General features: G+C 46.2%; 2 protein-coding genes across 10 annotated transcripts in view; one reads left to right on the top strand and one right to left on the bottom strand.

Moving 5' to 3' along the window:
• LOC121000837 (gastrula zinc finger protein XlCGF26.1-like) overlaps positions 1-23,235 on the top strand; it is an 800,859-nt gene that overhangs the window by 277,855 nt on the left and 499,769 nt on the right. The window lies entirely within an intron of this gene.
• LOC121000846 (gastrula zinc finger protein XlCGF17.1-like) overlaps positions 1-23,235 on the bottom strand; it is a 137,752-nt gene that overhangs the window by 10,415 nt on the left and 104,102 nt on the right. The window contains exon 1 of one of the 2 annotated variants that reach the window (XM_040431575.1): positions 1,715-2,070. The exons of the other annotated variant lie outside the window; for it this stretch is intronic. The gene's annotated coding sequence lies outside the window, so the exon portion shown is untranslated. Of the gene's footprint in view, positions 1-1,714; positions 2,071-23,235 lie in introns of those variants that run through there. 2 annotated transcript variants of the gene reach the window in all.

Below are 23,235 nucleotides of genomic sequence, written 5' to 3'. Positions count from 1 at the left end.
TACACTGCACTACTGAAGCTTCAACTGCCACAATACACTGCACTACTGAAGCATCAACTGCCACAATACACTGCACTACTGAAGCGTCAACTGCCACAATACACTGCACTACTGAAGCGTCAACTGCAACAATACACTGCACTACTGAAGCATCGACTGCCACAATACACTGCACTACTGAAGCATCAACTGCTACAATACACTGCACTACTGAAGCATCGACTGCCACAATACACTGCACTACTGAAGCGTCAACTGCCACAATACACTGCACTACTGAAGCGTCAACTGCTACAATACACTGCACTACTGAAGCATCAACTGCCACAATACACTGCACTACTGAAACATCAGCTGCCACAATACACTGCACTACTGAAGCATCAACTGCCACAATACACTGCACTACTGAAGCGTCAACTGCCACAATACACTGCACTACTGAAGCATCAACTGCCACAATACACTGCACTACTGAAGCATCAGCTGTGACAGACATCATACACTGCACTACTGAAGCGTCAACTGTGACAGACATCATACACTGCACTACTGAAGCACCAGCTGCCACAGACATCACACACTGCACTACTGAAGCACCAACTGCCACAATACACTGCACTACTGAAGCATCAACTGCCACAATACACTGCACTACTGAAGCACCAGCTGTGACAGACATCACACACTGCACTACTGAAGCATCGACTGCAACAATACACTGCACTACTGAAGCATCAACTGCTACAATACACTGCACTACTGAAGCATCAACTGCCACAATACACTGCACTACTGAAGCATCAACTGCCACAATACACTGCACTACTGAAGCATCAACTGCCACAATACACTGCACTACTGAAGCATCAACTGCCACAATACACTGCACTACTGAAGCATCGACTGCCACAATACACTGCACTACTGAAGCATCGACTGCCACAATACACTGCACTACTGAAGCATCAACTGCCACAATACACTGCACTACTGAAGCATCAACTGCCACAATACACTGCACTACTGAAGCATCAACTGCCACAATACACTGCACTACTGAAGCATCAACTGCCACAATACACTGCACTACTGAAGCATCGACTGCCACAATACACTGCACTACTGAAGCATCAACTGCTACAATACACTGCACTACTGAAGCGTCAACTGCCACAATACACTGCACTACTGAAGCATCAACTGCTACAATACACTGCACTACTGAAGCGTCAACTGCCACAATACACTGCACTACTGAAGCATCAACTGCCACAATACACTGCACTACTGAAGCATCAACTGTGACAGACATCACACACTGCACTACTGAAGCATCAGCTGTGACAGACATCACACACTGCACTACTGAAGCACCAGCTGTGACAGACATCACACACTGCACTACTGAAGCACCAGCTGTGACAGACATCATACACTGCACTACTGAAGCACCAGCTGTGACAGACATCACACACTGCACTACTGAAGCACCAGCTGTGACAGACATCATACACTGCACTACTGAAGCACCAGCTGTGACAGACATCACACACTGCACTACTGAAGCACCAGCTGTGACAGACATCACACACTGCACTACTGAAGCACCAGCTGTGACAGACATCACACACTGCACTACTGAAGCACCAGCTGTGACAGACATCACACACTGCACTACTGACTGCGGCCCCCGGCTCCCCGGTACCTGCTCCTCCTCATGCCGGGGCTCTCCCTCCCGCTGTCCGGACATCAGAGCCTCTTTACAGGACGTTTCCAGCAGAACTTCCTCTTTCCCTCAGGTTCCTGGAGTTTTCCTCTCCCAGCATGCTTTGCGGTGTGACGTCACAGGGCTGGCCCCGCCCGGCACACTGGTCAGTCAGCACTAGCCCCGCCCCCTACACCTCCGGCGGCCATGTTAGTACACCCAGACATGGCTCCTGCTCCTCTCCTCACATCACTGAGGGCCACAGGCGCTTCCCTCACCATCTCCAGAGCCCCAAACACTGGGAGCGGCCAGCACAGCCGTATCTAAGCCTCTCATGTGAGATACAGCCTGCTGAGCCTGGATCACAGCTTCTCCTGTGTGATACTGTCTGCTGAGCTGTGTATCTAATCCTATCCTGTGTGATACTGCCTGCTGAGCTGTGTATCTAATCCTATCCTGTGTGATACTGTCTGCTGAGCTGTGTATCTAATCCTGTCCTGTGTGATACTGTCTGCTGAGCTGTGTATCTAATCCTATCCTGTGTGATACTGTCTGCTGAGCTGTGTATCTAATCCTATCCTGTGTGATACTGTCTGCTGAGCTGTGTATCTAATCCTATCCTGTGTGATACTGTCTGCTGAGCTGTGTATCTAATCCTGCCCTGTGTGATACTGTCTGCTGAGCTGTGTATCTAATCCTATCCTGTGTGATACTGTCTGCTGAGCTGTGTATCTAATCCTATCCTGTGTGATACTGTCTGCTGAGCTGTGTATCTAATCCTGTCCTGTGTGATACTGTCTGCTGAGCTGTGTATCTAATCCTGTCCTGTGTGATACTCCCTGCTGAGCTGTGTATCTAATCCTGTCCTGTGTGATACTGTCTGCTGAGCTGTGTATCTAATCCTATCCTGTGTGATACTGACTGCTGAGCTGTGTATCTAATCCTCTCCTGTGTGATACTGTCTGCTGAGCTGTGTATCTAATCCTATCCTGTGTGATACTGTCTGCTGAGCTGTGTATCTAATCCTGTCCTGTGTGATACTGTCTGCTAAGCTGTGTATCTAATCCTGTCCTGTACGATACTGTCTGCTGAGCTGTGTATCTAATCCTCTCCTGTGTGATACTGTCTTCTGAGCTGTGTATCTAATCCTATCCTGTGTGATACTGTCTGCTGAGCTGTGTATCTAATCCTGTCCTGTGTGATACTGTCTGCTGAGCTGTGTATCTAATCCTATCCTGTGTGATACTGTCTGCTGAGCTGTGTATCTAATCCTGTCCTGTGAGATACTCCCTGCTGAGCTGTGTATCTAATCCTATCCCGTGTGATACTGTCTGCTGAGCTGTGTATCTAATCCTATCCTGTGTGATACTGTCTGCTGAGCTGTGTATCTAATCCTATCCTGTGTGATACAGTCTGCTGAGCTGTGTATCTAATCCTATCCTGTGTGATACTGTCTGCTAAGCTGTGTATCTAATCCTACAGTGTGTGATACTTCCTGCTGAGCTGTGTATCTAATCCTATCCTGTGTGATACTGTCTGCTGAGCTGTGTATCTAATCTTATCCTGTGTGATACTGCCTGCTGAGCTGTGTATCTAATCCTATCCCGTGTGATACTGCCTGCTGAGCTGTGTATCTAATCCTATCCCGTGTGATACTGCCTGCTGAGCTGTGTATCTAATCCTATCCTGTGTGATACAGTCTGCTGAGCTGTGTATCTAATCCTATTCCGTGTGATACTGTCTGCTGAGCTGTGTATCTAATCCTATCCTGTGTGATACTGTCTGCTGAGCTGTGTATCTAATCCTATCCCGTGTGATACCGTCTGCTGAGCTGTGTATCTAATCCTATCCTGTGTGATACTGACTGCTGAGCTGTGTATCTAATCCTATCCTGTGTGATACTGACTGCTGAGCTGTGTATCTAATCCTCTCCTGTGTGATACTGGCTGCTGAGCTGTGTATCTAAGCCTATCGCGTGTGATACTGTCTGCTGAGCTGTGTATCTAATCCTATCCTGTGTGATACTGTCTGCTGAGCTGTGTATCTAATCCTCTCCTGTGTGATACCGTCTGCTGAGCTGTGTATCTAATCCTATCCTGTGTGATACTGTCTGCTGAGCTGTGTATCTAATCCTATCCTGTGTGATACTGTCTGCTGAGCTGTGTATCTAATCCTCTCCTGTGTGATACTGTCTGCTGAGCTGTGTATCTAATCTTCTCCTGTGTGATACCGCCTGCTCAGCTGTGTATCTAATCCTATCCTGTGTGATACCGTCTGCTGAGCTGTGTATCTAATCCTATCCTGTGTGATACTGTCTGCTGAGCTGTGTATCTAATCCTATCCTGTGTGATACTCCCTGCTGAGCTGTGTATCTAATCCTATCCCGTGTGATACTGCCTGCTGAGCTGTGTATCTAATCCTATCCCGTGTGATACTGTCTGCTGAGCCGTGTATCTAATCCTATCCTGTGTGATACTGTCTGCTGAGCCGTGTATCTAATCCTATCCTGTGTGATACTGTCTGCTGAGCTGTGTATCTAATCCTATTCCGTGTGATACTGTCTGCTGAGCTGTGTATCTAATCCTATCCTGTGTGATACTGTCTGCTGAGCTGTGTATCTAATCCTATCCCGTGTGATACCGTCTGCTGAGCTGTGTATCTAATCCTATCCTGTGTGATACTGACTGCTGAGCTGTGTATCTAATCCTCTCCTGTGTGATACTGGCTGCTGAGCTGTGTATCTAAGCCTATCCCGTGTGATACTGTCTGCTGAGCTGTGTATCTAATCCTATCCTGTGTGATACCGTCTGCTGAGCTGTGTATCTAATCCTCTCCTGTGTGATACCGTCTGCTGAGCTGTGTATCTAATCCTATCCTGTGTGATACTGTCTGCTGAGCTGTGTATCTAATCCTCTCCTGTGTGATACAGTCTGCTGAGCTGTGTATCTAATCCTCTCCTGTGTGATACAGTCTGCTGAGCTGTGTATCTAATCCTCTCCTGTGTGATACTGTCTGCTGAGCTGTGTATCTAATCCTATCCTGTGTGATACTGTCTGCTGAGCTGTGTATCTAATCCTATCCTGTGTGATACCGCCTGCTGAGCTGTGTATCTAATCCTATCCTGTGTGATACAGTCTGCTGAGCTGTGTATCTAATCCTCTCCTGTGTGATACAGTCTGCTGAGCTGTGTATCTAATCCTATCCTGTGTGATACTGTCTGCTGAGCTGTGTATCTAATCCTATCCTGTGTGATACTGTCTGCTGAGCTGTGTATCTAATCCTCTCCTGTGTGATACTGTCTGCTGAGCTGTGTATCTAATCCTCTCCTGTGTGATACTGCCTGCTGAGCTGTGTATCTAATCCTATCCTGTGTGATACCGTCTGCTGAGCTGTGTATCTAATCCTATCCTGTGTGATACTGTCTGCTGAGCTGTGTATCTAATCCTGTCCTGTGTGATACTGTCTTCTGAGCTGTGTATCTAATCCTCTGTTGTGTGATACTCTCTGCTGAGCTGTGTATCTAATCCTATCCTGTGTGATACCGTCTGCTGAGCTGTGTATCTAATCCTATCCTGTGTGATACTGTCTTCTGAGCTGTGTATCTAATCCTCTGTTGTGTGATACTCCCTGCTGAGCTGTGTATCTAATCCTCTCCTGTGTGATACTGTCTGCTGAGCTGTGTATCTAATCCTCTCCTGTGTGATACTGTCTGCTGAGCTGTGTATCTAATCCTATCCTGTGTGATACTGTCTGCTGAGCTGTGTATCTAATCCTATCCCGTGTGATACTCCCTGCTGAGCTGTGTATCTAATCCTCTCCTGTGTGATACAGGAGGAGCTGATCACATGGTACAGTCCCCCCCGTCCCCTCATTGGTATAGTCCTCACCCGCCGGTCGCTTCTTTCACCCTAGTGTTAGGTTTGCCCGTTTCTGGCGGGGGAACATCCTGCCGGATCCGGACTAACGCTCGCACACGTCTGCTTCCGGAAGTCTGGCCCGGCCCATTCATTATAACGGGGACGGGCGGGAGATGCGGCCGCAGCACGGGAAACATGCCGAGAGGCGGCCGGACAGAAACCGCCTGCTGGTCAGTGGAGGAGACCCCTTTACATGCAGCGATCTCCTCCACAGTACGGGCAGCAGGGATCGGTGATGTTGCTCTTCGTCTCCATACAGAACCATTTCTTGCTCTTTGTACAGCAGGATCTGCTGCCGCTAAGAAGGATTGCGGCGTCATGAGAAACAATCCGCGCGTTGTGCTCCGTTATCCGGTAGTCGAGGGCACATTTACAATGGCAGGTTATTGCTGACGAGTGCTCATTAGCCATAATTTGCCCGAACCAAGGGGCCTAAGGCTGATGTTGTCCTTCTGTCGGTCGCCCCATCGCCAATAAAGCCCAAACCAGACAGCACCAGTAACAGGTAAACCAGGAGCTATCAGCACCGAACCAGTAACAGGGGACACGGTGCAGGGAAATCAGAGTAATGAGGGGGTGCAGGTCACCGTGGAGCCCCCCACTATTCTCTGACCCCAGGGGAACCGCAGCAGTGTAGCATGGTCCATGATCTTAGGGAGGTGAACAAGATGATCTTTGATGTACAGAACCCCCACACCTTACTTCACCAAGTGCCACCGACTTCTTCTTCTTCTCCAGTGGTTGACGTGGCCTGAGGTTTTTCCTTCCTGCCCCTGGAGGAGACCGGTCACTAATTGCTGGAGCAGCCGACCTCAGGGGGCAGCAATGTCACCATTCGCTTTCTCAGAAGAAATGTCCCAGGTTCTGGGGGTGTGAAGACCACATTACCCTACAACACAACTTCTGCAGTATCTCCCCGAGACCCCAGACAGAAGGGAGGCCATATGCAGAGTGCCAGGACCCACTACAGTATATCACTAAGGGCCGTGCGGGCTCCTGCTGGGAATGGACCCCCAGTGCCTCTAGCTGCAGGTTCTGTACAAGGCTCTGACCTCACGGGGACAACAAGGTCTACTGACACGGACAGGAAGCTGCTGTTGAGGCAGAACAAGGGTCAGACACGTGAGGATCGAGCCACGTGTTCAAGGTGAATGACGTCAACGGAGGAAAATGACAGAAGTCATCACACAGGTTAAAATTCTGCCAGGATCCCAAATTAGTGTCCGAGGCCCTTTATTTATACCCATTCCAAGGGTGGAACCTCTTACAGTATTGACGTAATTTGTTTACAAATATTCCAACAATGACTTCTGATTGGTACACAAATAATCTATAAAGGGTTAATTGGTGAGACTTCTGCTTTTAGTAAGACATGCACACTGCTTGTTCAGCAGGTACACAGCTCGTCTTATCTCAGCAAACACTTACTAACTTCTGTAGTTTTATCTTCTGTCATCTTCATCTTCTGATAGACACAGAAATGTAAACACAAAAGTTCTTTATGAAATGGAAGTCACAGAAAAGCTGGAGACGTCTCTAACATTTCCCTCCTCTTGTTTCAGTTTCTGAGGGGCTGAAGCATCTCTTCACATAGTAGATGTTTCCTCTGAAGGCTCCATTGTATCGCTCGTGTATCTCACTTCTAAGGCTACTTTCACACTTACGTTATTCTTCTCCGGCATAGAGTTCCGTCAAAAGGGCTCTATGCCGGAAAAGAACCGATCAGTTACATCCCAATGCATTCTGAATGGAGTGAAATCCGTTCAAGATGTCATCAGTTCAGTCACTGTCAGGCGTTTTGGACGGAGGAAATACCGCAGCATGCTACAGTATTGTCTCCGTCCAAAAGGCCTGATCAGTTGCCGGATCCGGAATTAATTTACATTGACCTGTATTAAGGCCGGATCCGGCATTGAGAAACAACTGAAGGACGGATCCGTCCTTCCAGTCGGCGCATGTGCAGACGGGGAAAACTGTGAAAAAAGATACAAGATGGATCCGTCTATCCGCATGACAAGCTGACCCTGTAAAACATTATATGTGAGGGCATTTTATGCAACAATTAAGCATGTTGATATGATGGAGGAGGAGGATGAGAAAAGGAAGATTCAACCATATACCTTTTTTTGTGGTGGAAGGGTTTATGGGAATACAGGGAGTGCAGAATTATTAGGCAAGTTGTATTTTTGAGGATTAATTTTATTATTGAACAACAACCATGTTCTCAATGAACCCAAAAAACTCATTAATATCAAAGCTGAATATTTTTGGAAGTAGTTTTTAGTTTGTTTTTAGTTTTAGCTATTTTAGGGGGATATCTGTGTGTGCAGGTGACTATTACTGTGCATAATTATTAGGCAACTTAACAAAAAACAAATATATACCCATTTCAATTATTTATTTTTACCAGTGAAACCAATATAACATCTCAACATTCACAAATATACATTTCTGACATTCAAAAACAAAACAAAAACAAATCAGTGACCAATATAGCCACCTTTCTTTGCAAGGACACTCAAAAGCCTGCCATCCATGGATTCTGTCAGTGTTTTGATCTGTTCACCATCAACATTGCGTGCAGCAGCAACCACAGCCTCCCAGACACTGTTCAGAGAGGTGTACTGTTTTCCCTCCTTGTAAATCTCACATTTGATGATGGACCACAGGTTCTCAATGGGGTTCAGATCAGGTGAACAAGGAGGCCATGTCATTAGATTTTCTTCTTTTATACCCTTTCTTGCCAGCCACGCTGTGGAGTACTTGGACGCGTGTGATGGAGCATTGTCCTGCATGAAAATCATGTTTTTCTTGAAGGATGCAGACTTCTTCCTGTACCACTGCTTGAAGAAGGTGTCTTCCAGAAACTGGCAGTAGGACTGGGAGTTGAGCTTGACTCCATCCTCAACCCGAAAAGGCCCCACAAGCTCATCTTTGATGATACCAGCCCAAACCAGTACTCCACCTCCACCTTGCTGGCGTCTGAGTCGGACTGGAGCTCTCTGCCCTTTACCAATCCAGCCACGGGCCCATCCATCTGGCCCATCAAGACTCACTCTCATTTCATCAGTCCATAAAACCTTAGAGAAATCAGTCTTGAGATATTTCTTGGCCCAGTCTTGACTTTTCAGCTTGTGTGTCTTGTTCAGTGGTGGTCGTCTTTCAGCCTTTCTTACCTTGGCCATGTCTCTGAGTATTGCACACCTTGTGCTTTTGGGCACTCCAGTGATGTTGCAGCTCTGAAATAAGGCCAAACTGGTGGCAAGTGGCATCTTGGCAGCTGCACGCTTGACTTTTCTCAGTTCATGGGCAGTTATTTTGCGCCTTGGTTTTTCCACACGCTTCTTGCGACCCTGTTGACTATTTTGAATGAAACGCTTGATTGTTCGATGATCACGCTTCAGAAGCTTTGCAATTTTAAGAGTGCTGCATCCCTCTGCAAGATATCTCACTATTTTTGACTTTTCTGAGCCTGTCAAGTCCTTCTTTTGACCCATTTTGCCAAAGGAAAGGAAGTTGCCTAATAATTATGCACACCTGATATAGGGTGTTGATGTCATTAGACCACACCCCTTCTCATTACAGAGATGCACATCACCTAATATGCTTAATTGGTTGTAGGCTTTCGAGCCTATACAGCTTGGAGTAAGACAACGTGCATAAAGAGGATGATGTGGTCAAAATACTCATTTGCCTAATAATTCTGCACTCCCTGTACAGTGTATTCAGTACATTATAAACAACACATTTAAAGTGCCTTTATGTTCAGCCGCTTTCCTCTATTATAATTTTTTATTTTATTTTTTAAATACATAACTTGCGGACTTGCCCCGCCCCCGCCTGCAGGTGTGCCGTGCGGCACCGGCCCTCACCTCCTCACAGAGCGGCGCGCAGACTCAGCAGCAGCACAGCATCGGCAACACAGACAGTCACGGGGTCAGGGGGTGTGACTGCCGAGTGGCGCGGCGGCGGTGGGCGGCAGGCAGCAGCAACTGGTTTAGACTGGGGAGTGGAGGACTGGAGGCGGAGCTGTTGGTGGTGACTTTGTGTGAGTCTGTGAGACATCAGTCAGTGACCGACTCACACAGCCAGGCCCAGACCGTCCAGACTGCCGTAGGAGGCACAGACAGGTAGGTAGGTCAAGGTGATCTCATTGAGCGCAGGCTGCACAGAAACAGAACATTAATAGAGGTGGGATCAGGGTGAGGCGGATGACATTACAATGTGACATGAATGGAGAGGGGACAACTAGACATTTGGACAAATGTCTCTGAGTAGTCTGTGCGGCCCGCTGGGAGAAATGTATGTGGCATGGGGGGGGGGGGAATGTGACAACATGGATGGAGGGGGGAGAAATGTGGCAACGTGGATGGAGGGGGGAGAAATGTGGCAACATGGATGGAGGGGGGAGAAATGTGGCAACATGGATGGAGGGGGAAAAATGTGACAACATGGATGGAGGGGGGAGAAATGTGGCAACATGGATGGAGGGGGAAAAATGTGACAACATGGATGGAGGGGGGAGAAATGTGGCAACATGGATGGAGGGGGAGAGATGTGGCAACATGGATGGAGGGGGGAGAAATGTGACAACATGGATGGATGGGGGAGAAATGTGACAACATGGATGGAGGGGGAGAAATGTGACAACATGGATGGAGGGGGAGAAATGTGACAACATGGATGGAGGGGGAGAAATGTGGCAACATGGATGGAGGGGGAGAAATGTGACAACATGGATGGAGGGGGAAAAATGTGGCAGCATGGATGGAGGGGGGAGAAATGTGACATGGAGGGGGGAGAAATGTGACAACATGGAGGGGGGAGAAATGTGACAACATGGATGGAGGGGGAGAAATGTGACAACATGGATGGAGGGGGGGAAATGTGACAACATGGATGGAGGGGGAGAAATGTGACAACATGGATGGAGGGGGAGAAATGTGACAACATGGATGGAGGGGGAGAAATGTGGCAACATGGATGGAGGGGGGAGAAATGTGGCAACATGGATGGAGGGGGGAGAAATGTGGCAACATGGATGGAGGGGGGAGAAATGTGGCAACATGGATGGAGGGGGGAGAAATGTGACAACATGGATGGAGGGGGGAGAAATGTGACAACATGGATGGAGGGGGAGAAATGTGACAACATGGATGGAGGGGGGAGAAATGTGACAACATGGATGGAGGGGGAGAAATGTGACAACATGGATGGAGGGTGAGAAATGTGACAACATGGATGGAGGGGGGGAAATGTGACAACATGGATGGAGGGGGAAAAATGTGGCAACATGGATGGAGGGGGAGAAATGTGACAACATGGATGGAGGGGGGAGAAATGTGACAACATGGATGGAGGGGGGGAAATGTGACAACATGGATGGAGGGGGAAAAATGTGGCAACATGGATGGAGGGGGGGGAAATGTGACAACATGGATGGAGGGGGAGAAATGTGACAACATGGATGGAGGGTGAGAAATGTGACAACATGGATGGAGGGGGAGAAATGTGGCAACATGGATGGAGGGGGGAGAAATGTGGCAACATGGATGGAGGGGGGAGAAATGTGGCAACATGGAGGGGGGAGAAATGTGGCAACATGGAGGGGGGAGAAATGTGACAACATGGATGGAGGGGGGAGAAATGTGGCAACATGGATGGAGGGGGGAGAAATGTGGCAACATGGATGGAGGGGGGAGAAATGTGGCAACATGGATGGAGGGGGGAGAAATGTGGCAACATGGAGGGGGGAGAAATGTGACAACATGGATGGAGGGGGAGAAATGTGACAACATGGATGGAGGGGGGAGAAATGTGACAACATGGATGGAGGGGGAGAGATCTGGCAACATGGATGGAGGGGGGAGAAATGTGACAACATGGATGGAGGGGGAGAGATGTGGCAACATGGATGGATGGGGGAGAAATGTGACAACATGGATGGAGGGGGGAGAAATGTGACAACATGGATGGAGGGGGAGAGATGTGGCAACATGGATGGAGGGGGGAGAAATGTGACAACATGGATGGAGGGGGGAGAAATGTGACAACATGGATGGAGGGGGCAGAAATGTGACAACATGGATGGAGGGGGAGAGATGTGGCAACATGGATGGGGGAGAAATGTGACAACATGGATGGAGGGGGGAGAAATGTGACAACATGGATGGAGGGGGCAGAAATGTGACAACATGAATGGAGGGGGAAAAATGTGACAACATGGATGGAGGGGGGGGGGGAAATGTGAGGGCTGATGTGACATAGGTGATTTGACATGGAGGGTGAGAAATGTGACATGAGGGCGGAGAAATGGGGGGCTGATGGCTGACATGGGGGCATGATGGCTGATATGGGAGCATAATGGCTGACATGGGGGGCTGATCTGAGGCCTGATTAACATGGCGGGTCTGATTGTTGGTCTGACCTGAGGTGTAATGGAAAATATTTTTTTCTTATTATCCTCCTCCAAAACCTAGGTCCATCTTATAGGGCAAAAAATACGGTCCTCAAACCAGCGATTGTCTGAAGCAGAGCAAAGATACCAGGACCACATAGAGGAGAAGCCAGCTGATGCAGACGGGACCAGGGCCAGGTGAGCTGCGGGGGTGGGGGGCGCCAAAATGTAACTTCGCTTGTGTTGGCAAAAATCCTTGCACCGGCCCTGGGTGAGGATGCTGTGAGTCAGACTTTCCGCTCCTGTAATTTGCCCACTGGCCCCTAGTATTGCCCATACGGCATAGGTAGGTGAATGTTAGGTCCCGAGCTACTTGAGAAACCTTGGCGCGGTGCTCGGGCTCAGACATGTCCTCTATAGTAGGATATGTTGGCTAATCTCTCAATTTTAACATCAGCATGAGGGTTTAGTGAGACCGCAGAGTGCACCTGTCTTTTCAATTGTTATTGGTATATGGTTTATCACATCCACACAACTTCCATCTTGTGTAGGAGATCTATTGTGGTACTTGTGGTTCGCTGCGGGCATCCTCCACTGTATGCATTTTTGCTGGGGATCGCCATTAGCAACGGCCACAAGTCCAGGATCTGCTCCCCTGTATATAGATGCACAACTGCATTTGGGTTTGAGCACTTCCTGCCTGTTTAACACCACACCACTTTTTCTGTTGTTTTGTACATAGAGATTCTTGGAGGTGTATAAACTCCTATTTAAATGTGCCTAATTTTCATCCACAGGCTAAATTTCGGTGCACCTGTGAGGCCTGGCTTATATCAGCCAGTCTTGGGTAGGGCTCACAGCCTCCTCCCTCCTCTCATTGCAAGCATGGCTGCATGCTGGAGGTAACTGGTGAGGATGCTATGAGTCTGACTTTCCGCTCCTATAATTCGCCCACTGGCCCCTGGTATTGCCAATACGGCATAGGTAGGTGCTCGGGCTTAGACATGTCCTCCATAGTAGGATATGTTGGCTAATCTCTCAATTTTAACATCAGCATGAGGGTTTAGTAGGTGTGCACCTGTCTATTCAATTGTTATTGGTATATTGTTATATTGTTTATCACATCCACACAATTTCCATCTTGTGTAGGATGTCTATTGTGGTACTTGTGGTCCGCTGCAGACATCCTCCACTGTATGCATTTTTCGCCATTAGCAACGGGCCACAAGTGCAGGATCTGCTCCCCTGTATATAGATGCACAACTGCATTTGGGTTTGAGCTCTTCCTGCCTGTTTAACACCACGCCACTTTTTCAGTTGTTTTGTAAATTTTTGGAGCAATTTTTCAACAAGGACCTTCTGGTATTGCACCGTTTTGCTCGTCCTCTCCACCAGATGAATGAGAGATGAGAAGTTCTCTTTGTAGCGGGAATCGAGAAGGATGAACAACCAGTAATCCATGTTGTCTAAAATGCGTATAACGCGCCAGTCGCGGAAAAGGCAGCCTAACATGAAGTAAGCCATGTGTGCCAGAGTACCAACAGGCAAGACATTGCTGTCGTCATCAGGAGGATCACTCTCAATCTCCTCATCCTCTTCTGCCCACCCACGCTGAACAGATGGAATTAAACTTCCATGGGTACTACCCTCTGTAGCGGAGGCAACCGTCTCCTGCTCCTCCTCCTCTTCATCATCCAATTCGCGCTGAGAAGACGAACTGAGGGTGGTCTGGCTATCACCCTGTGTAATGTCTTCCCCCATTTTCACCTCTTCCAAATGCAAAACGTGGTACTTAATTGTGAGCAGCGAGCGTTTGAGTAGACACAGCAGTGGGATGATTACTCTGATAAAAACGTTATCGCCGCTCACCATCTGTGATGATTCCTCAAAGTTTCTTAAACCCTCACAGAGGTCAGACATCCATGCCCACTCCTCGCTTGTGAATAGCGTAAGCTGACTGGAAAGGTGACGACCATGTGCCAGCTGGTATTCCACTACTGCCCTCTGCTGCTCACAAAGCCTGGCCAACCTGTGGAAAGTAGAGTTCCAGCGAGTGCTCATGTCGCACAACAGCCGGTGAGCTGGCAATTGCCGACGCTGCTGCAGCATTGACAGACCGGCTGAAGCTGTCGATGACTTGCAGAAATGAGCACACACGCGGCGCACCTTCACCAGTAGCTCAGGCAAATTGGGGTAGGTTTTGAGAAACCGCTGAACCACTAAGTTTAAGACGTGGGCTAGGCATGGGATGTGTGTGAGCTTGCCGAGCTCCAAAGCCGCCACCAAGTTACGGCCATTATCAGACACAACCATGCCTGGAACCATGCCATTTCCGCAAGGGGGTGCTCCGTGGAAGATTGAGGGTTTGTTTGGTGTGGCCTGCCTTCTCCCTTTTGACACCCCACTGCCACTTCCAGCCTGTTGCGGTGCTGCGGATCCTCCCCCTCTGTACTGCTGTCCTTGCTCGGCTTTCCACCTTGCCAGGTTGGGTCAGTGACTTCATCGTCCACCACCTCTTCTTCCACTTCCTCACTCTGCTCATCCTCTTGACTTGTTGACCTAACCACAATGTCAGTGATTGACAACTGTGTCTCATCCTTTTCATCAACCTCTTGAGACAGTAATTGCCGTTGACTTATTGGCAACTGTGTCTCATCATCATCCACCTCATTAAACAGTAATTGCCGTTCCCCACCGTCATCTTCTTGTGAGTGTGGATGCTCAAGAGTTTGAGAATCAGGGCACAAGATCGGTCCCTCTTCAAGTGTGCTTGGCGAGAGGGCTAAATCAAGGAATGGCGATGAAAAAAAGTCCTCAGAATATCCGAGTGTGGGATCAGTTGTTTGCCCAGACTCTCTATGGTGGGAGGGAGGAGTATCAAGACTGGACTTGGTGGAAGACAGGCCGATGCTTAACCGACTGGAAGCATTATCTGCTGCAATCCAACCGACCACCTGGTTGCACCGGTCAGACTTCAAGTGTGTTGTCCTGCACCACCCTTCAAACTGGGACATGAAGCTAGGTATCATGGATAATTGTTTTTCTTGTGCTCTGGCAGCAGGCACAGTTTCAATGCGCCCAGGGCCACGGCCGCTGCTTGCACCATCAGCATCACGGCCACTTCCCCGTCCCTTACTGCTCGCCTTCTTCATATTAAATGTTATCAATGAAAAAAATCACTCAGATACTTAGCTGTATTCTCGCGCTGCAGGTCCTCAATGTGATGTGGGTAGAAATCACAGAATCAGGCAAAAGTCGTTTAATAGAAGACCGCGCTGTGGTTATATATGCTTGAAAGTCTGTCACACGTACAATAGCGTAAGATTTGGAAATGTATGCGCAAAAAAATGTAAAAAGGTATTTGGGATGTGGAAAGGTCACACAGGAGATATCCCGCAGATAATGTCCATGCTGTCACTAGCAGCTAATAAAAAATTACAGGGAATGTCACGGGTATTTGGGATGAGGAAACGTTATACATGAGAGGTGCCACCGGTAATATCACTGTCCAAAGAGTCTACGTAAAAAGTACACTGGATGTCACAGATATTTTTGGGATACGCACACTTTGCACTGGAGATGTGGTGCAGCTAATGTCGCTATCTGCAGCGGCCTAACTATTGCACGCTATTTAGCGCAGTTTGCGCGAATAAAAGATATTGCTGCTGCCGCCACACACAATAGTCCTTAAAAGGACTTTTGGGTCTCAGAAAAGTTTTTGTTATAAAAATATTCTTAGATCAGTCCCTACACTGTCTGTCCCTTCCTCAGCACAGCTCTCCGACTAAGACTGAACCGAACATGCGTCCTCTGGTGCTATATAGCACCCTATGACACGTTCCGCCCAGCCAATCACTGTAATGCCAGCAGCCAACATGGCTATAGCATTACAGTGAGGGCAGTACTTACCTGCACGTTTATTGGCTGTGTAGCAACCAAGAAACATGCAGGGAGGAGACTTGAGGACATGCGGTATTCGGCCGAATACCACCATGTGCTGAGCATCGAGATGTTCGAACCAAACTAATGTTCGGCCAAGCATGCTCGATCATCACTACTAAGCACTCATACATTTTATTAAAACCACACAAGGCACACAAGCACACACTATCTAAGTGGACGACAACAGCAACCAGAGATCCTCCGCAGCGCGGGAGCTTCCAGACTGTCATCTCCAGGGCTGTTGTATCATCTGTTTTCAATGGAGGGGGTTTCCCTACTGCAACGAGAAATACACAAGATTAGTAATTTCCAGACAATTCGCAATGTCAAAACCAATCGGATCATGTGAATCCTCGACCCAGGTGCAGCATTCTTCTCCTGTGATGGCACAAGTCCCACCCTCTATAGCCAGGAGGTAGTCTAAGCCCATCCTGTTTTGGAGAGCCACTTTCCTGACTTGTGCCAGTTCCTCATTAAGGGCATGGATTGAACTTGTGGTTTCCTTAATAATTCCATCCATGATACTGGCATACTTAGATAATTTATTTGATAACTCAATTACCCAACCACTCCAGGAAGGGAACCACATCCAGGCTTTATCTGCTGATGTGAAGAGCTCTCGTTTATTTCTAGTCATCTCATGATTCTATATTCTTGTTTTAGAATATTACGAATATTCGAAAAAACTAATATATTCGATATCGTGCTATATATTCGTTTTTTAGAATATTCATCATTTTTGCCATTTAAAGTCATGATTCCTCCCTGGCAATTGAAAAATTTGCTATAAAAATTCGCATTGTGAAAATTTGCAATAAAAAAAAATCTCAAATATTCAAAACTACGAATATATATCACTGTATTCTAAATATTCACGAATTTTCGAAGTACCTATATTTGTGATGAAAATTCGCAATTCAAATATTCGTGATCAACATTAGTCATGAAGAGTTTCAGGCACACTGATAAATGAAATGTTTGAGCGTGGTCTGATGGCTGGGACAACTCTTCCTATGGTACAGTTACCCCATGCCCACATAGGGAGCCCTGAGCAATCTCAGTTACCACAAATGTAGTGTAGTCCTTGTTTCAGGACTTTGGGGATCATTCTACCATGACGTCCCAGCCATCCCTGAAACCATCTCATATTACCATACAACTCCGTTGGTCCTCATCCGTTTCTTCTGGGCAGGCACACCTGGGGGCACAAGAAGCACAAGCTGTTACAGTCAGTATCCACTATGTCACATGGATCACCCTTAAATTCCACATTGAATACCAGAGTAGCATTTCTACAGTCTGTTTCCCCCACATATACCTGTGGCAAACTGACAAAGTGGCCTTTTATCTTAGCTGCGTGGTTCACACACATAGGCCCCAAACATATAGTGGGGGAAGAGATTATACCGGCGATTTCCAAGTATATCCCTTGATCAGAAATGGCATTATGTGAGGTGTGATCTACATCTATTTGGACATCATAACTATAGTCTGTGAGATGCAAAATTGAGAGATTATCCAACATATCCTACTGTGGAGGACATGTCTGAGCCCGAGCACCGCGCCAAGTAGCTCGGGTATTACATCAACACATTTGCTATCCTGTGTAGGATGTCCATTGTGGTACTTGTGGTCTGCTGCAGGCATCCTCCATTGTATGCATTTTTGCTGGGGATTGCCATTAGCAGCGGACCACAAGTGCCGGATCTGCCCCCCCCGGTATAGATGCACCACTGCATATGGGGCTGAGCACTTCCTGCTTTTTAATACCACGTCAATTTGTAGTTTGTAAGTATGAACCCAGCCACTCTGAAGGGGTCTATTAAAGAATTGGGCTGGATAACCTCTTTATAGGGATTATCCCACAAATTAAGAAGTAGGAATTCTACCAGCGACTGGTTTCTCTGGAGTCCGACATGACAGCACCACATGGAGATTGCCCTTCTAGTCTTCTGCAGGGACAGGACCACAGAGAGGTTACAAGGCTCCTCTCACCATCTCCCTCCAGTGTTTTCGGAAATACTACACCAGGATGGATGCAACTAAATATGTATTTACTCATTACCAATGTAATACAAACCATGGGAAGGAAAGTAAGGCTGGGGTCATGGCAGACAATTACTGGACTCATTTCTACTTTTCAGTACATCCTCCATGACAGCACCACGTGGAGCAATACCAGATAAGCATGTGGTTGGGGGAGAAGAGAGTCTGGGTCAAATCTCTTAAGGGCTAATTCCTCAGCATGTTCGCCGTGCTGCTGCCGGACCTCCGGACCGCCCCCATTATAGGCAATAGGGCTAGAGCCGACCTCCGGCAGCACACGTGGACTAGCGGCAGCACGGATCCGGCAGGCTGTTCACCCGCCTGAACAGCCTGCCGCTAATGTGAAAGTAGACTGAAATGGGACCGAACATTCAGATTCGTACCAGGAGCAAAATCTCTTTCAAATCTCCCTGTAAACTGGTGAGAAAACTTCCTTGGGACTCTGCTGTAAGGTAGATATTACTCTGACAGTCCCTGAATTTTCAGGATTTCCCTCTCAGGATTCAAGCTTTCAGGATTTCTACATCTGGACCTTTCGATACAGAAGAGGGCCCTGGAGAAGAACAATATGTTACGCCATTTGCCGTATTGGATCTTTTATTTTAATAGTATGGGCGTTTTCGGTCATGGTGATACCCATGATGTTTATATTTAATGTTATTTAGGTATTTATTTTTTAATTAAACGGAAAGGGGGGTGATTTAAACTTTTTATAAAAAACAATTATATATTTTTTAACATTTTTTATTTTTTGTGATCATTTTGTGGCTCAAGTAGCAGCATATTGGGGGTCATTTGAATAATTTTATACTTGTGACCGACTCCTGTGTCTACAGTCGTGGCCAAAAGTTTTGAGAATGACGCAAATATTAGTTTTTACAAAGTTTGCTGCTAAACTGCTTTTAGATCTTTGTTTCAGTTGTCTCTGTGATGTAGTGAAATATAATTACACGCACTTCACACGTTTCAAAGGCTTTTATCGACAATTACATGACATTGATGCAAAGAGTCAGTATTTGCAGTGTTGGCCCTTCTTTTTCAGGACCTCTGTAATCCGACTGCGCATGCTCTCAATCAACTTCTGGGCCAATTCCTGACTGATAGCAACCCATTCCTTCATAATCACTTCTTGGAGTTTGTCAGAATTAGTGGGTTTTTGTTTGTCCACCCGCCTCTTGAGGATTGACCACAAGTTCTCAATGGGATTAAGATCCGGGGAGTTTCCAGGCCATGGACCCAAAATGTCAACGTTTTGGTCCCCGAGCCACTTAGTTATCCCTTTTCCTTATGGCACGGTGCTCCATCGTGCTGGAAAATGCATTGTTCTTCACCAAACTGTTGTTGGATTGTTGGAAGAAGTTGCTGTTGGAGGGTGTTTTGGTGCCATTCTTTATTCATGGCTGTGTTTTTGGGCAAAATTGTGAGTGAGCCCACTCCCTTGGATGAGAAGCAACCCCACACATGAATGGTCTCAGGATGCTTTACTGTTGGCATGACACAGGACTGATGGTAGCGCTCACCTTTTCTTCTCCGGACAAGCCTTTTTCCAGATGCCCCAAACAATCGGAAAGAGGCTTCATCGGAGAATATGACTTTGCCCCAGTCCTCAGCAGTCCATTCACCAAACTTTCTGCAGAAGATCAATCTGTCCCTGATGTTTTTTTTTGGAGAGAAGTGGCTTCTTTGCTGGCCTTCTTGACACCAGGCCATCTTCCAAAAGTCTTGGCCTCACTGTGCGTGCAGATGCGCTCACACCTGCCTGCTGCCATTCCTGAGCAAGCTCTGCACTGGTGGCACTCCGATCCCGCAGCTGAATCCTCTTTAGGAGACGATCCTGGTGCTTGCTGGACTTTCTTGGACGCCCTGAAGCCTTCTTAACAAGAATTGAACCTCTTTCCTTGAAGTTCTTGATGATCCTATAAATTGTTGATTGAGGTGCAATCTTAGTAGCCACAATATCCTTGCGCGGTCTGCTGTGGGATACGAGGGAGATGAAGGGGTCCATGCTGGCCACTCATGAAGAAGGTCGAGTATTGAATTTTAAGTTGATCTTTTTCAGATCTTCTAGTCTCCATTTTCAATCCCTTCCCATTTATACTGTATTCCCTCTTAAATTTTGAATAATTTTGTACTTGTGACCGACTCCTGTGGATTCTCTCTAACCATGTTTTGTTTTTTTGTTTTTTCGGTGTCTCATTGGCCCGTTGATTGTACACTTGGCAGAATCTCCTGATTTCAGACCGGTGCTTATGGCAGGCAGCAGGCTGTGTTCCTAGTGTGGTTATTACAAGGACCCTGCCGATCCTGTAACTGCTTCTTCTATAGAAATCTCCCACTTAGCTGATTGTGTAACACGTGCTGCAGACATGACAAACCCTTCATCTTCTAGGGATTACGACGCGTGGACCGCCCAGAGAGAGATCATTATATTATAAAGATACTGCTCTCCTGATGCCATTCAGCTTTTCTTCACAGGTGATTGAACTTTCTCCATGTTGGATACCGCACTGGCTTTTCTTAACCACTTCCCATCTGGGCCATTTGCCCCCTTCCTGACCAGGCCTAATTTTGCAAAACTGACATATCTCACTTTGTGTGTTAATAACTTTGGAACGCCTTTACTTATCCAAGTCATTCAGAGTTTGTTTTCTCGTGACACATTGTACCTCATGATAGTCATAAATTTGAGTCAATATACTTCACCTTTATTCATGAAAAAATCCCAAATTTACCAAAAATTTAGAAAAATTCGCAATTTTCAACATTTCAATTTCTCTGCTTTTAAAACAGAAAGTGATACCTCATAAAATATTTATTACTTAACATTCCCCATATGTCTACTTTATGTTGGCATCATTTTGGAAATGTCATTTTATTTTTTTAGGACGTTAGAAGGCTTAGAAGTTTAGAAGCAATTATTAAAAATTTTAAGAAAATTGCCAAAACCCACTTTTTAAGGATCAGTTCAGGTCTGAAGTCACTTTGTGGGGCCTACATAGTGGATACCCCCATAAATGACCCCATTGTAGAAACTACACCCCTCAAGTTACTTAAAACCGATTTTACAAACTTTGTTAACCCTTTAGGCGTTCCACAAGAATTAAAGGAAAATGGAGATCAAATTTTAAAATGTCACTTTTTTGGCAGATTTTCCATTTTAATCCAATTTTTTCTTTAACACATCGATGGTTAAGAGCCAAACAAAACTCAATATTTATTACCCAGATTCTGCGGTTTACAGAAACACCCCACATGTGGTCATAAACTGCTGTATGGGCACACGTCAGGGCGCAGAAGAAAAGGAGCGCCACGGTTTTTAGATGCCATGTCCCATTTGAAGACCCCTGATGCACCCTTACAGTAGAAACTCCCAAGAAGTGACCCCATTTTGGAAACTAGGGGATAAGGTGCCAGTTTTATTGGTACTATTTTTGGGTACATTTGATTTTTTGATCATTCATTATAACACTTTATGGGGCAAGGTGACCAAAAAATTGGTTGTTTTAGCACAGTTTTTATCTATTTATTTTTACAGCGTTCACCTGAGGGGTTCAGTCAAGTGACATTTTTATAGAGCAGATTGTTACGGACGTGGCGATACCCAATATGCATACTTTTTCTTATTTATTTAAGTTTTACACAATAATAGCATTTTTGAAACCAAAAAATTATGTTTTAATGTGTCCATGTTCTGAGAGCTATAGTTTGTTTTTGTTTTTGAGAGATTTTCTTATGTAGGGGCTCATTTTTTGCGGGATGAGGTGGTGGTTTTATTGGTACCATTTTGTGGGACATACGCCAGGCATCCTCAAACTGCGGCCCTCCAGCTGTTGTAAAACTACAACTCCCACAATGCCCTTCTGTAGGCTGATACCTGTAGGCTGTTCGGGCATGCTGGGAGTTGTAGTTTTGCAACAGCTGGAGGGCTGCAGTTTGAGGATGCCTGACATACGCCTTTTTGATCACTTGGTGTTGCACTTTTTGTGATGTAAGGTGAGAAAAATTGCTTGTTTTGAAACAGTTTTTTTTTTTTTTACGGTGTTCACCCGAGGGGTTAGGTCATGTGATATTTTTATAGAGCTGGTTTTTACAGATGTGGCAATACCTAATATGTATACTTTTTCTTTTATTATTTCACTTTAACACAATAATAGCATTTTTGAAACCAAAAAAATTATGTTTTAGCGTCTCCATGTTCTAAGAGCTATAGTTTTTTTTTATTTTTTGAGAGATTTTCTTATGTAGGGGCTCATTTTTTGCGGGATGAGGTGACGGTTTTATTGGTACCATTTTGTGGGGCATACTCCTTTTTGATCACTTGGTGTTGCACTTTTTGTGATGTAAGGTGACAAAAAGGGCTTTTTTTGACAGTTACTTATTTATTTATTTTTATGGTGTTTATCGGACTGGGTCGATTATGTGATATATTTATAGAGCCGACCGTCACGGACGCGGCAATACCAAATATGTCTATTTTATTTTTTCTATTTTTAACATTTTTTTTTTATTCCTTATTGGGGAATTTTTTTTTTTACATGTGAAACATGACATAGTAGCCCCAGTTACAGGAGAAATACACCCCCCGAGAGGCTGTACAGCGCAATACAGCCTCAGTGCAGGGCTGATCGAGGGCTCTGCATGCAGCGATCCAGAAGGCAGGGACACCTGGGCACTGTCCCTGCCTTCTCTCTGGGTTGCCCTGCTGTCACCGACAGCGGGCAACCCGATCAGCAGCTGCACGATTAGCGTCGATAGAACGTCCGTTCAGAAATAGAGAACCACCTCCCGGACGTTTATAGTCAACGTGCGGACGGGAGGTGGATAAACAGTTTTTAAATTTTAACTTTCATTTCTAATTATACATATAAAGTCTAATCTGCATATTAATTGTAAGGAAATAAAGTAGATTGCAGACGCCTTGACATGCTATTTTTGTTACTTTGGTCTAAATAATAACCGCATTTGCTGAATCCCATTTTATGACATCGCTGGGTGATGAAGCGACAATATGAGATGGTGGATTTTAGAGTAAAAAACACAAAGAAAACTCAGTTTCTCTTACTGAACACAGATTAAAGGGCCTTTTTGCCGTTATAAATATTTTTGGGACACTATATAAATTGAGAAATGTGGTTATGACTCTTGGTTTTAAAGGAAAACTAGTGCTAGGATTGTCAGACTGTATTGCTAACACTATGGTTCCCTCTGATCCATTTTTGTCAGTT

This window comes from Bufo bufo, chromosome 5 (assembly GCF_905171765.1).
Source record: "Bufo bufo chromosome 5, aBufBuf1.1, whole genome shotgun sequence".
NCBI classification, from domain to species: Eukaryota; Metazoa; Chordata; class Amphibia; order Anura; family Bufonidae; genus Bufo; species Bufo bufo.
This window is presented reverse-complemented; position numbering and strand designations above follow the sequence as displayed.